This window comes from Schistocerca serialis, unplaced genomic scaffold, assembly GCF_023864345.2.
Source record: "Schistocerca serialis cubense isolate TAMUIC-IGC-003099 unplaced genomic scaffold, iqSchSeri2.2 HiC_scaffold_1362, whole genome shotgun sequence".
NCBI classification, from domain to species: Eukaryota; Metazoa; Arthropoda; class Insecta; order Orthoptera; family Acrididae; genus Schistocerca; species Schistocerca serialis.
Genome location: NW_026047583.1, coordinates 18147796 through 18164204, shown reverse-complemented (window position 1 = coordinate 18164204; position 16409 = coordinate 18147796).

Here is a 16409-nt window from a genome sequence, read left to right as displayed (position 1 = left end):
TATTGTAACCCGAAATACCTACTTCTACAACAATTAGATCTGTTGCATTCGGTAACATTATTATTCGACATAGTCCATATTGTAAACTTTCCAGTCAGGTTAGCCGTTTGTCCAAAAACAGCCACTGACGATATACTTAGTTAAAAGTCTAATAAACAAGAGGTATACTACAAAACCAACAGTCAGTGGCCCCTCAGGGTTGCAGTTCCTTCTGTTAAATGAGAATACCTATCAGGATACAAAATCTTAATTCAAAAGAATAGTCAGTGTCGAAAAATTAGGTTATTTTAGAAGCTCCTCAAAGCTGGAAGGTGTATGTGCGAATAACAAATAAGGTAGTTTTACTGATAAAATTCTTACTTTTTTAAAAATCATCTTTCCGCAAAAGTAACCCAGATTAGTGCAAAGTCTACAGAAAATCCACAGATTTCTCAGGGAATAAAGATATCTTGCTAAACAAAAAGAAAACAGTATTTCTCAGTCAGAAACGGGTCTCAAGTTGATGGTGTAGCATAATATTGACGGTAGTAATACAGAAAGTTACGCAACGGTACTATGAAAAATGCATGGAGACGTAAGGTAGCATAATAAAGGCAGTATTCCACACAGCGAAGGAGAAAACTGGTAGGGTTACTAATGAGGAAGACTGATAATATAAAGATTAAATGATAGATGCATGCAGTGTTGCAAAATATTTTAACAAGCATTTCATCACTGTTACTGAATCGATGGGGTTGTCAAGTCCAGTAAGTGCTAACATGGAATATCTTAGACCGTCACTACAAATAGCTCGTGAAGTATGAACGTGAACCTTACCATGAAAACTGTAATAGTATCCGCGACAAAAATCTTAAAATAAAAAAAATTCCAGCTGCTGTGACAAAATATCTTCAAAGTTATATAAAGAGTGTTTGTCTGAGTTTAGTAACATACTACGCTATCCCTGTAGCAAGTCAGTTATCAGCGAAATGTTCCCCAATTTGTTGAAGTGTGCTGAAGCTAAGCCTTTGTATAAGAACTGAGTAAATGGTTCTTAAGCAGTTGACACAGATAAAATATTCTCGAAGTCACTGTCAGGGTATCTGCTGCATTGTGGTATTAAGAATTTTATTTACACATACAATTGGAATGTACACAACTCCTTATATATATATATATATATATATATATATATATATATATATATATATATATATATATATATATACTCCTGGAAATGGAAAAAAGAACACATTGACACCGGTGTGTCAGACCCACCATACTTGCTCCGGACACTGCGAGAGGGCTGTACAAGCAATGATCACACGCACGGCACAGCGGACACACCAGGAACCGCGGTGTTGGCCGTCGAATGGCGCTAGCTGCGCAGCATTTGTGCACCGCCGCCGTCAGTGTCAGCCAGTTTGCCGTGGCATACGGAGCTCCATCGCAGTCTTTAACACTGGTAGCATGCCGCGACAGCGTGGACGTGAACCGTATGTGCAGTTGACGGACTTTGAACGAGGGCATATATATAGTGGGCATGCGGGAGGCCGGGTGGACGTACCGCCGAATTGCTCAACACGTGGGGCGTGAGGTCTCCACAGTACATGGATGTTGTCGCCAGTGGTCGGCGGAAGGTGCACGTGCCCGTCGACCTGGGACCGGACCGCAGCGACGCACGGATGCACACCAAGACCGTAGGATCCTACGCAGTGCCGTAGGGGACCGCACCGCCACTTCCCAGCAAATTAGGGACACTGTTGCTCCTGGGGTAAGGAAGGTATATAGCATAGAGTGTTTTTCTGGGGACGTGTGGTGTTTCAGAACACAGATGTGCGAAAACGACAACACACGGAGGAGGAAGACGCTCATCAGTGGACAGAGCATCGCTACAAGTTTGTAACTCACGCTACGGGTTCTCAGTATGGGTACGGCTTGTGACACGACAAATGTCGGTACGTGTGAGCAGTTCATTGAGACGAACTGTCCAGGAAAGTGTGATAGCAAACCGTTTAGCAAATACGTTCATTAGGGTGCCAATCTGCAGGCGCCAACTGAAGCCATGCAACAATGTGGAGCGGAGCGTTGACAACGAAAATTAAGAGAGCGCAATCTTCAGGCGGAGCCTCTAATTTTAAGAATTCTGCAAACCATTAGCATGTTTATCTTCAACAATTGGTCGTTAATATGTAGCAACAACATGGAGCAAATGCTCACTGGCTCTCTGATAACCTATCATTTAACACAAACCTCTCAACGATAGCGAACTGGTTAAGAAAGCAAACGTTTCCTCTCAGTTTCATCCACAGCAACTCGATGGTAGATGTCACTTTCACAGCAAATATTTCAAAATAAAGTGCCAACAAGTTACGCGCATGACACCGTCGCCTTTTGGGAACATGGCAGAGGGGCCATGACTCAGTTCCCAGACCGCCTGAACAGCTTCCATCAAACCGTACAGTTGACGACAGAGCTACAACATAAGGGATGTCTTCCAGTTTTGGATATTCTAATGAGAGGAAATGCAGACAGTGCACTAGGATATGCAATCTATGAAAAAGACTCACTCAGATCTGTACGTGCATGCAACAAGCTAGCATCAGCCGGTGCAGAGGTTATCTGCAACACCGTAGAATTGTGTGTTGCCAAAAAAAAAAAAAGTAGAGCGGAGCGCAGACTGACGTGCATCGAAGAAAACGAATGATACAGCCATCAGGAAATATGAGGTACAGGAAGATGAACAGAACCTCGTCTAAGTCAAAACTGGAAGAATCTTCGAAAAAAGGTAACATCAGGACCACCTTCCGATCACTACGAAAAACGAATACTGTGTTTGGTTCGGTAAAGTACAATATACACTTGCGAATACGGGGTATATATGACATTCCTTGAGAGTATGGCTCCCAATAGATCCAGCAAACATAGCAAAGCATCCCGCAACGCTGAATGGAACACACTAGATGTGTACATTTGGGACATAATGACAAAGCAGCACTGGCAAAATCAGCCTCAACAAGGGGTATATGTTCAAACTTGAGAAAGCAAATTTGTTGTGCCGATCTAGTGGATTTTGGGAGAGTATAATCAAAGAATTCAGTGAGATAGGGCTCCATGATAATCTCGTCAGCAGGGACGACAGCTCTCACCTGAGTTCGGCAAGAGATCCTGTTCTAGCAGCTTTACGCCAAGCATGCAGCCAGCAGTTCACTCCTTGCGAGTCTGGGCACTGAATGCACCGAGAGTCGAATGGCGGTCCCCAACCCCCACCACACGCCACTCTTGGGGAGAGTCGGCCCCGCTCAGGTATACACAGGGTGTAACGGCTGTTAAGTGCCGATATTTGTGCTGTTGACTGAGGACGGCATGTCGTTCGACATTACTACGGTATTCACGTCATTTGCAGACCAAAAATTATAGATGTTACAAGACGTCTATTTGTAGGCTGCATGGTACCTCCAAGTAGGTGTGGCAAGAGCCAGCCATTAATGGCTACTGTACCCTGTGCAGATGGTCAGGGATTGAAGCGTGAACACGTGGATGGAAAACGGTTAGTCTATAACGAAAGGCGTTGTCTGCTTAGTGGTGTACTCACGACCACGCAGAAAACATCAAGTAAAAATTCGTGACATGTTTGCGAGAAGACAGTTCGACATAAAGAAACAATCAAGACACTGAAAGCGTAAATATTAAGTTACCACATAAAAATATATCTGCACTTAAATGCGTTACATTCTATATATGGGACACGCATGGAACCTCGACATTTCGCCAGAAGACGATGGAGGTGGCATTCATCGAAACGTCGTGGAATTTCGACGAAGCCACACAGATAGAAACTGAAGAAGATTTCATTAGTGCCAGTAACGTTCACACAAGAGCATGGCACATTTTAAAGGTCAAGGGAGACAAAGGGCAAGTACGTATTTTTTTTTTCAGAGAAATTTTTGACATCAGAATGTTATTCTGCAATGTAAAGAGATTTACTAAATACACAGGAAAGTTAAAGTTGTTCTGAATCTGCCAAAAAAATATAAAAATGTGACTTTAAAATAGGTCGGCATCAACAAGATGTTAAATTACTCACTAGACTACTGAGGTTCAGTGTGATGTAGAATTCTAAATAGTACCTGTGGTGTAGCAATGAGGGGGAGTACTGTAGAACGTTAGCACGTAGTGTGCTTTCTGAGTTCTGAATCTGAAAAATTGCGTGTCATAGGCGCAATCCATAATAAGTAAACTACTTTATTCCCATTACAAGTAGTTTTACTTTTTAAACGAGTTAATGCTTTACTTACTATGATAAACATTTAATGTAACAGTACTCGTATCTTTCTTAATGAGTATAGTGTGATAGGATTTTAAACTGCTTACATGTGTTAATAATTGTATTAAACGTTGGTAACCGATTTTTGTTACCACTGGAAGCCTCTGGATAGATACACTGCAACTGTGGCCAGGAGACATTTTGCTGTTTTGTAATAAGGTTGGGTACAAAAATGGATACATTTTACACTGTATCTTAATACATTACGTGTTCTATGAGTATTTTCGCATGTAATGTATGTTGTATTTTAGAGATAAAATAATTGACTAAAAACTGCCAGCAAATAAATAATAACAAAATAAGTGTCGTAACAATCGTCGCTGTGACCCAGTAAGAGGTTGTCATCACATGCACTGAAAATACTAACTCCCAACCTGTTAGTTCCCTACCAATTGTGTTTCTCTCGTGACATCAGTATGAGCATGTGTTGTGCTACATAATCGTTAGATAATTATGGGTTCAAATGGCTCTGAACACTATGCGACTTAACTTCTGAGGTCATCAGTCGCCTAGAACTTAGAACTGATTAAACCTTACTAACCTAAGGACATCACACACATCCATGCCCGAGGCAGGATTCGAACCTGCGACCGTAGCGGTAGCTCGGCTCCAGACTGTAGCGCCTAGAACCGCACGGCCACACCGGCCGGCTTAGATAATTATTTCCGATAGCATGAAAGAGTGAGAAAATACGAAATATTGAAGTACACAAACAAAAGAAACTTTGGAGCAAAGAAAACGACTGGCTTTTACCCTTCTGTATTGATTCGACAGTCCTTGCAGTGCCCATTAAAATAACAGCCACCTTAAAAAATATTATTTCCGTCCTACACCATGTCGATTCCAGGCCAATTCATTACTCATATTTTTCTCACTTTCTCGCTCAGCACTAGCGTACAGTTGAGAGATAGCCCAAACCTTTGCGTCGTTTCTCGCAGACGCAACATACAGACCTGTCACCTCAAAGTTGTTATTTCAGCGATCTCAACAGTCGAGGAAGGCGCAGAATTCTTAAGACGTAATTGCCAAGGCGAAGGAACTGCGTGCTCTTGGCAAAGAGGTTAGTGCTTAAGTCTATAATATTCAATGACGAATAACTACCAATCGCGTAATTTTTAATTTAACACGGACGAAAGAAATGCACACAACTGCCATTGAAAATTTCAGGATCTTGTCCAGCAAGAGGGCATGCAACAAACGGAAAATTGGCTGACGTGCACTACACGCTTTGCAGCTTAAATGCAAAATTTTTGATAAATAGATCATGTAGTCTTAGAATACTGTCTCGAGTTAGTGGGTTTTCGAACTTGCAATAATTCTTGCAAATGGTACAATCTCAGAGTGGTATATTTTCACGTTTGAATGCGTTTTGAAGTTGTAATAATACTCGCAAGTTGGAAAGATTTAACACAGAATATTTCCACGAGTTAGCGTGTGTTCGGAGTTGCAAGTATTTGGATGTTGAACACTCTTAGGGTGAGCTGGACATAGAAAAATTTCACGAAGTTCAGCCATTGCGGAACTATTAAAGTTTGAACACAGGTGACTGGACATAAAAGAAGCTTTGTTAGTTTTCTAGGAATACATGCTAGATAATGTCGTGCACAGTTTTAGCCAGTAAATTCAAGAAACTTTAGCCCTATTGTTGTAATAATTCAAGCTCAAAGAGGAATCAATAAACCTACTTGCGTTAAACGAAACCCAAAGTGAGTTGGGAATATTGTTTGGATTTTGGCATCATATATTTAAATCCTGCCTACAATCAACGAAACTGATACTAACAAGATTAAAAGACCTATGCGACAAATGTCTTGGTTGTTCCGTAGATGAGCAACCAAGTGTAAAAAATAAGAAAACAAGCAGTAGGTAGAAGCTACTTACCGAACAGTCGCACTGTACACCGCTGGGCATTAGAAGTGAGATTTCCTGTGCTTGAAACACAATTATGATACGGTGAGCTCTGGATGTTTAACGAGATTCAAACAAACATTCTTCCCCAGATAATAAGGGTACTGTGTCTCACTTGTTTCTCTTGTAGATTTGCTGAGGAACAATTATTATTAACAATGTTAACAGCCAGTTACATACGGAACATCATTACTTCAAACGACACTACATCCTCGTTTTTGAATTTTTTTTCTACTCCACACGTTTCGTGCTGACGTAACTTCTTCCCAGTGCCAAATGGTTCAAATGGCTCTGAGCACTATGGGACTTAACATCTATGGTCATCAGTCCCCTAGAACTTAGAACTACTTAAACCTAACTAACCTAAGGACATCACACAACACCCAGTCATCACGAGGCAGAGAAAATCCCAGACCCTGCCGGGAATCGAACCCGGGAACCCGGGCGTGGGAAGCGAGAACGCTACCACACGACCACGAGCTGCGGACCTTCCCAGTGCCAGTTTTCTGATGTTATTACGCCAGTGCAGTTGATGTGTTGCATATTTATGTGCTGCTGGCTTCAGTTAATGTTAGAATTTGAGATTTTATGTTCACCTTTTTAGCGATAATTTTTTAACCTATTTACTACCAAAATTGAATTTTTGTGCTTGTGAATACCAGAATCTGAATTGGAGCAACTGATATCAGTAAACAGTAGTTGTAAAGCTCTGTATTGACAGTGATGGACGTCGAAAGATCGAAACGCTTGATGACAGAAACATCGAGGTGAGAATATCAGTGCGAATTTAACTAACGTTTATTGTAGAAAGAAAGGCATCACGCCGACAGAAACCGGATTTTATCTTACGAGGATATACAGGTAAGGACGGACTTAATAGGAAACGTTCTTTATTTGGTAATAAGAGATAATTTTGAGGTGAAAAAAGTACCTATTATCAAGGCACTGAATTTATCAGATTTCCAGTTTTCTATCGTTGCAGCGTAATTAATGAATTCTATCTGATTCTCATTTATCACTGTTAAAATTCTTTTCCTAGCCACAAAATTTGTTAGATATAGAAATCTGTTGAGATCGGAAGCGATAAATCTACCAACCTGGAAGAGTTTTCCATCAATTTACACTTAAGATTATTTGATTATTATGTTGCTTAAACATCTTTCGGCGTACGTGCATTACTCAAAATCAAGAATAGTTTTGTACTGCGTTCAGATTCTTCACATCCATTTTTCATCTAATTATTCCAGGTATTTGCGTAATGAATGAAGTTGCTGATTCTGGGGACTGTTGGCAGCAACAAGTAAGGAATCATGATCAGAGCAGAATAGGGAATAAAGTTAGAAGAAAAAGATTTCCGATATTTGTGAGGCAAGGAACAAATTTTTGGTGTGTAATAACTTGGATACTACGGGAAGACAATGATTTGGAGCCTTTTGTGGTGATATGACTACTGTGCTACAATTAAATTTAACAAATGGGTACGTCTCTGGGACTATTTTATGTACATACTGTGAGATGGTGATTGTAAAAACTGAACTGGCAAAAGGATGGTTTGCATTGGGTAACGGAACGTGTGGGCCGTCCGGGCTGGTGACTGACTGGGGCTGACTGGCATAAACTTAGCAGTAGGGAACATCTTTATTTACTCTTTGCTGCTATAGTAAGGAGCGTAACTGTCCATCATTAGCGCTACTGGCAATACAGAAGACAAAACATCTTTCCATATAGATTTAAGTTGAATGATTAGTGTTTCTTGTTAGTTAACATACGACTGCATTATCTTTCAGGTTACGTAAATTGACTTCATAGCTTATGTCAAAGACATTTTTAAGTAAGTTATATAATTATCTTCTTCTATGCCAGTGGTAATCAGCATATAAATTTGATTATTGTGTAGTTTTCAGTGGCTTTACATCCAAAGATAATGATTAATTTGACCTTAACACAGATTACATAATTTCACCTGTAAATAATTTCATCAATGTTAACACATTATCTGAAGAAAGGAATGTATTTTGAACTTAAACATTTAAATTAACATAGGTGAAATCTTCAATGGCTCTTTTTGTAGTTCTATCTCTTCGTTCAAAATAATGTGTCGATGTTTCATAAGACATTTGTAACTTTCAGTTTCTTGTAAAATGTTTAGCATATATCCTATTTAACCGGTGGGTGGAATTGGCAGCCATTATATAATATCACTAAACTTGTTGTTCAAACAGTGAGAAAACGAAGATAATTTCATGACAGTGAAATTCAGATACTGTTTAGAAAACTCCTTCTGCCTACTCCAGTATATTTTTTCTTTCACCTGCCACTTCAAAATATTAACACCTGATAGAGTTGGTTTGTGAGATTAAAGGGAAAAGACTGTTATGGTCATCGGTCCCTTTTTCCAAAAAACTAAAACCACCCAAACACAATAAAAAACGAACATCAGAAAAGACGGCAGACGAAACAGGACAAGAAATACTCCGACAGAGATCAAACAAAACAAATTAAAACACACAGAGTGTGACGGTGGTTGGCTGACCATAGAGAAAAAAAAAGGAAAAGCCAACCAACAAGAACACATTAAAAACTCAGTTTAATATCAGAGGCTAAAAGCCAGAATCAACACTAAAAAACATAAACACTCAGATTAAACGATAAAAAAAACCCTGCCCGAATAAAACGCAAAACTAAGTCCACAATGGCAGAGTCATCTATTAAAAGGGCAGAGAGCGTGTCAGGCAGCGCAAACGTCTACCTGAGCACACTTAAAAGTGGACAGTCCAACAAAATGTGGACCACTGTCAATGCCGAGCCGCAGCGACATAGAGGAAGGTCCTCACGGCGCAATAAGTGGCCGTGGGTCATCCGTGTGTGACCAATGCCCAGTCGGCAGAGGACGACCGACTCCTTGCGAGAGACTTGCAACGGGCAAGAGTATGCAGGGACTCCTGGATAGCCATCACCAGACGACAACGAGGGAAACACTGGTTGAGAGCTCGTAAACCGCTCAGGGAATCGCTACAGATCACGAAGGACTCACCTGAGCAGGAGCGGATATACTCGAGGGTACGAAAGATGGCGACCAGTTCAGCAGTGTAAACGCTGCAGCCAGCCGGCAATGAAAGTTGATCAGAATGGTCCCCTAGAGTTAGCGCATAACCGACACGACCAGTAACCATCGAGCCGTCAGTGCAAACAATGCCAGAGCCCTGATATGTTGCGAGGATGGAAAGAAAGCGGCGGCGGAAGGCCTCCGGAGGGACTGAGTCCTTTGGGCCCTTTGCCAATTCCAGCTGAAGGCGAAGATGAGGCACGCACCACGGGGGTGTACGTGGAGGTACCCGGAAAGGAGGCGGAAGAGGTAAAGCCCCAAGCCCGGAGAGAAGCACTCTGATACGGACTGCGATCGTCCATCCAGCCCTAGGCCGACGTTCTGGAAGATGGACGTGCGACTGTGGGAATAGTAGACGATAGTTAGGATGCCCAGGCAAGCTGAAAACATGGCCAGCATAAGGTGCCAGCAAACGTTGGCGCCGTAATCGCAGTGGAGGGACACCCGTCTCCACAAGTATGGTGTCCACAGGGCTGGTCCGGAAAGCACCAGTGGCAAGGCGTATCCCACTGAGGAGGATTGGGTCCAGCACCCGCAACGCAGATGGGGATGCTGAGCCATAAGCCAGGCTCCCATAATCCAAACAGGACTGGATTAACACCTGGTAGAGCCGTAACAGGGTAGATCGGTCGGCGCACCAGCAGGTGTCGCTCAAGCATCGCAGTGCATTTAGATGCCGCCAACACATCTATTTAAGCTGCCGAATATGAGACAGCCAAGTCAACCAGGCATCGAAAACCACCCCCAAAAATCTATGCGACTCCACCACTGCAAGACGTTCGCCATCAAGATAAAGCCGCGGCTCCGGGAGGACAGTGCGTCGCCGCCAGAAATGCATAACGCAGGTCTTGGCTGCCGAAAACTGGAACCCATGAGCTACATCCCAAGACTGCGCCTTACGAATAGCGCCCTGTAGCTGACGTTCAGCAACTGCAATGCCAATAGAGCTGTAGTAAAGGCAGAAGTCATCAGCATACAAGGACGCTGAAACTGACGTTCCCACCACCGCAGCGAGCCCGTTAATGGCTGTTAAAAACAGGCAGACACTTAAAACAGATCCCTGTGGCACACCGTTCTCCTTATCGCCGGAGGAACTATGGGAGGCCGCGACTTGCATGCGGAAGGTAAAATACGACAGAAAATTTCTGATAAAGATCGGCAGAGGGCCCCAAAGACCCCATCCAGGAAGCGTAGAAAGGATGTGATGACGCCATGTCGTATCGTACGCCTTCCGCATGTCGACCAGGTGCTGAAAGCGGGCAAAGGCAGTACGGATGGCCGACTCCAGGCTCACCAGATTGTCGGCGGCGGAGCGGCCTTTACGGAACCCACCCTGAGATGGAGCCAGAAGGCCCCAATTCAAGCGCCAGCTCACCATCCGTTCAAGCAACTTGCAAAGAACATTGGAGAGGCTAATGGGACGGTACCTGTCCACCTGCAAAGGGTTCTTTCCTGGTTTCAGAATGGGGATAACAATACTTTCCCGCCATTGCGACGGAAACTCACCCTTGACCCAAATACGGTTGTAAAGGTAGAGGAGCCGTCGCTGGCAGTCCACTGAAAGGCGTTTCAGCATCTGACAGTGGATGCAATCTGGCCCAGGAGCGGTATCAGGGCAAGCAGGTAGGGCACTGCGAAATTCCCACTCACTGAATAGAACATTGTAGAATTCAGGATGGTGGGTGCGAAATGAAAGTCTCCAACGTTCCATCCGCTCTTTAATGGAGTGGAAGGTCTGTGGGTAATTGGTAGAAGCGGAACTCAGAGCAAATGCCCTGCCAAGCGGTTGGCCATTACGTCAGAGTCAGTACAAACCGCTCCATTCAGTGAGAGTGCAGGGACCCTGACAGGGGTCCGATAGCCATAGAGGCGTCGAATCTTGGCCCAGACATGCGATGGAGAGACTTGGAGGCCAATGGTAGAGACATACCACTCCCAGCACTCCTGCTTGCGTTGGCGGATAAGGCGGCCGGCTCGCGCATGCAGCCGCTTGAAGGCGATGAGGTGTTCGATGGAGGGATACGGCTTGTGACGCTGGAGCGCCCGCCAGCGATCTTTAATCGCTTCAGCGATCTCAGGCGACCACCAAGACACAATCCACCGCCGAGGGGACCCAGAAGAACGGGGAATGGCAGATTCGTCGGCAGTAACGATGCCGGTGGTGACCGATTGAACCACCGCATCAATGTCATCATTAGAGAGAGGCTCAATAGCGGCAGTGGAGGAAAACAAGTCCCAGTCAGCCTTATTCATAGCCCACCTGCAAGGGCGACCAGAAGACTGACGCTGTGGCAGTAACAGAAAGATCGCAAAGTGGTCACTACCACACAGGTCGTCATGCACTCTCAATTGGACACATGGTAAGAGGCTAGGGCGGCAGATCGAAAGGTCGATGGCGGAGTACGTACCATTCGCCACACTGAAGTGTGTGAAGGAACCATCATATAAAAACGAAAGATCGAGCTTTGCCAATAAATGCTCAGTGGTGGCGCCTCTACCTGTCGCCACTGACCTACCCCACAGAGGGTTATGGGCGTTGAAGTCGCCCAGTAACAAGAAAGGTGGCGGCAATTGGGCTATCAGCGGAGCCAGGACATGCTGCGCGACATCACCATCCGGTGGAAGGTAAAGACTACAGAGAGTAACAGTCTGTGGCGTCCATACCCGAACAGCGACAGCCTCTGAATGTGTTTGTAGAGGGGCAGACATGTTGTGAAGAGAGTTAAAGACATAGATGCAGACGCCACCAGACACTCTTTCATAAGTTGCCCAGTTCTTATAATAACCCCAATAGCCACGGAGGGCGGGGTTACGCATTGCTGGAAACCACGTTTCTTGAAGAGCAATGCAGAAGAAAGGGTGAAGGGTGATAAGTTGTCGGAGCTCAGCTAGATGGTGGAAGAAACCGCTGAAGTTCCACTGGAGGATGGTATTGTCCATGGCTGAGAAAGGCGTGAAGGGACTGGGGAGGCAGATTACGCCTCCTGGGCCCTTGCTGCTACCGAGTCACTACCTGTGCAACAGCTCTCCGTCGCGTCTGAGGGACTGGTGAGATCCAGGTCCTCAGCGGACACCAGAATCTCCACCTCATCCTCAGACGCACAGTTGGCAGGTTGCGGTGGGACAGGTGCCACCGCAGTGTCAGGATTCTTGGGAGCCTTTTTCTTGGACTGCTTTGCGCACTGTGTCTTTTGTGTTTCTGGCTGGGAGGGCCTCACTGGGTCAGTCTCAGGGACTGACGATGACCGTGACGCCCTACGACCAGCGGCCGGTGGGTGTTTGAGATACTTGCGGGTGTCCACTTTGGCACTGGGCAAAGCCTGGGATGGGAGGGCCCCAAGGGACCCCTTCCTGGCGAGAGGAGCCGAAGAATGCTCACGCTTCTCCGACTGGGAAGGGGGAACAGATGTCTCCAATGTTTGGGGTGGAGTTGCTCCTGAAGCAGATGGAGCAGGAGCAACAGGGAGTGAAGTGCCCCCCCACAACCAAGGGGGCCGGTGAATTCTGACAGAGCTGAGATCGAACTGTATGTGACGACACGGTAGAGGTTCGATCCGGTCTTGCAGCAGCGACATAGGTGGATGTCATTGGCACAGGATGTAGCCGCTCATATTTCCGCCTTGCCTCAGTGTAGGTCAGGCGGTCCAGGGTCTTATATTCCATTATCTTCCTTTCTTTCTGGAATATTCTACAGTCCTGTGAACAGGGGGGATGGTGTTCTCCGCAGTTGAGACAGATAGGAGGCGGGGAACATGGAGTATTGGGATGGGATGGGCGTTCACAATCTCGACACGTGATGCCGGAAGTACAGCGGGATGACATGTGCCCTAACTTCCAGCATTTCAAACACAACATCGGAGGAGGGATATATGGCTTCACATCACAACGGTAAACCATCATCTTAACCTTTTCGGTTAAAACATCACCCTCGAAGGCCAAGATTAATGCACCGGTGGCTACCTGATTATCCCTCGGACCCCGATGGACGTGCCAGACGAAGTGAACACCTCGTCGTTCGAGGTTGGCACGTAATTCATTGTCGGACTGGAGAAGAAGATCGCTGTGGAATATAATACCCTGGACCATGTTGAGACTCTTATGCGGCGTGATGCTAACTGAAACATCCCCCAACTTGTCACAATTGAGGAACCTCCGTGACTGGGCAGAGGATGCTGTTTTGATGAGTACTGAACCAGAGCGCATTTTGGACAAGCCCTCCACCTCCCCGAACTTGTCCTCTAAATGCTCCACAAGAAACTGGGGCTTGGTCAACATAAACGATTCCCCATCAACTCGCTTGCACATGAGGTACTGGGGTGAATATTCTCCACTGCCTTCTTTAGCCAGGGAGGGAAATTATTTGGTTCGTATTTCTTGCCGTTGGGGTTAGACCTCGATCGCTTGGAGACTGCTGGTGGAGGCCCACCAGTGAGAGATGATGTACCACGCTTCCTTGTGTGTCATCCGCACCAATTCCACCCACTTCGACCAGGGGCTCTCCCCACAGGCACCACCCAGCCACAGCAAAGACCACCTGGCAGGATGGCCTTTGCTGGGGGTCCTGATGCCCCAGAGGGATAAGCATCTGCTCCTTGGCATATGTGGGGAGGCAGCAGCTCAGCCATCAGCAGTGCAATCCCTGTGTAGTCTGGGGGCTACCACCAAGAGGGTACATGACAACCCCACCACAATGGACTGGCTACCGTGCTGGATGTCGGCTGTCGAATATCCATATGTGTCAGGAGGGCGAAGATGGAAGTTCATAATGGAGGGCATGTATGCTACCCGGATCACAAAGCAGCTGATGTGGCCAGAAGCTCGGTGGAACGCCAACTCCATGACAATATCGATTGTGCCAGATCTTAGGGCAAGATGGATAAAGAATGCACCACGAAAGGCGTCCTTCCCTAAATGGTACGCACTAACAGAAAATTTGGAAATCTAGTGGTCAAACCCCTTAGGGGACCATCACATTAAGGCCGAAACGTTTGAGACCCCTTTTAGTTGCCTCTTACGACAGGCAGGAATACCGCGGGCCTATTCTAACCCCTGAACCCGCAGGGGGGCCTGATAGAGTAAATGAATCCAATTCACCTAGAGAATGATTAATTTGTGATCATGTTAGATCTTGTATCCTCTTACTTTTTCTCAAATGAGTTTTTGTTGAAGTGGAAGTTTAATCTGATCCAATATTTTTCCTCAATATGGGAAATATCTCTACCAATCATACAATAAAGGCTCTCACAACCGTATGGTACTGTTGTTGATAATTCTTCCGGGTTATTTGGCCGTGGTCCATGGAATTCTTCTATTCCTAACGTTTCGTCCAATACTATGTTGGACATCCTCAGAGGTATGGCTGGTCCTTCTGAGTCCTGCCGACTGACGAGTCGGGCATCGGAGAGCGGCCTAAATACTGAGAAAAGTGGGCGTGGCCTAACTTGCACATAGTAGCAGAGAGAATGTGGAAGCAGGGATTCGAACCCTCCCTAAGGCAACTGTTAATTCAATTCGTATTGAAATCACAATGGTCTTATGCCATAATAAGCCATTGGAGAGTAATTTAACTAAGGGGGAGAGAAAGGCCCTCGAGGATTTAAATGCGGACGAATGGGTAGTTGTTCTTCCATCTGATAAAGGCAATGCCACTGTGGTGATGAACAAAGAGGACTACAGAAGTAAGATTTTGGATCTATTAGTGGCGGGACATCACAATAAACTTAGAAGAGACCCGACGGCTGTTATTGTAAGAAAAACCAATACGTTGATAAAGTCTTCTACTTCCATTCCACCGAAGGATAAAAAAGTTTTGCTAAGGAGTGGAGCTAAGTGTCCCAGACTTTATGGATTTTTATCTATGACGGACTATTATCGATCTTTGACTAGTTTTCTCTCTGCTCTTATGTGAAAGGTAGACCACGCCCACTTTCCTCGGTATTTAGGCCGCTCTCCGACGCCCGACTCGTCAGTCGGCAGGACTCAGCAGGACCAGCCATACGTCTGAGGATGGCCAACGTAGTATTGCACGTAACGTTAGGAATAGAAGAATTCCATGGACCACGGCCATGTAACCCGGAAGAATTATCAACAAAAGTATCTCTACCATTTGAGAGAAAACAGGAACTACAAAGGCAAATTATTTAATACTAACAAAGATAATATAGCAGTAATCATGAACAAAACAGACTGAGCGAAAAGAGCACAAGGCTATTCAGCAAAAAAAGTCCACGTGATAAAACCCTAATTAAACTACTCCTCATCAAAACTGATTTCTATTTGGCAAAAGAAAAATGCAATCCATTTCCATCTAAACTGCAGACCCAACAAAAAATCCATAAAGGAAACACTCTTATCAAACCAATAGTAAAAAAAGTGATTAAACTTTAATTTCTACCACGCAAAAATGAATTACATTTTTACTTAGAACTACGTATTGAGAAATCAGTGTCCAATTAAGAGCTCGATTCATGGGATACAACACATTACAGGTATCACATTCAAGATATACCAAAAGATTTTATCTTAGATGGAACAAACTTGTACACCAGTGGATGAGTTGACAAATCTAATTAAGTTATCAAACATAATTTACAAACACATCATATATTAGCACTGGCTCATTATTGTGTATGCGACTAATTACATGTACAAGGATAGAGCATAGCATTGTCATTACTTTGCTTGTGCACTAGCTAATGTGTCCACACAAAATTTTCATAAAAATGATTTATAACTACCCCAATGGGCTAGTAGGCTTTATTACTACTGAAAATATGCACATGACAGACTACTTCCATTTGATGAATCAGAACGATATATATATATACATATTCCACTCATAGTGGAATAAGTTACAGAGGTTATTGAATTCGTATTGAGCAAGGGCAACAGAAAAAATAAACTTTCTAGATCTCTAAATTACAAAAAGTTCACTTGAATACACACGCCAGACAACCACAGACTGCAAAATTAACACCTGCTTTTGCCACCAGAAATCACGTCCGTTGACACCTTTTAAGAACCTGTATGGAGAAAAATACTTACTCAATGAAGGAAACATAATATCTGAACTAAAAACAGAAGAAATAG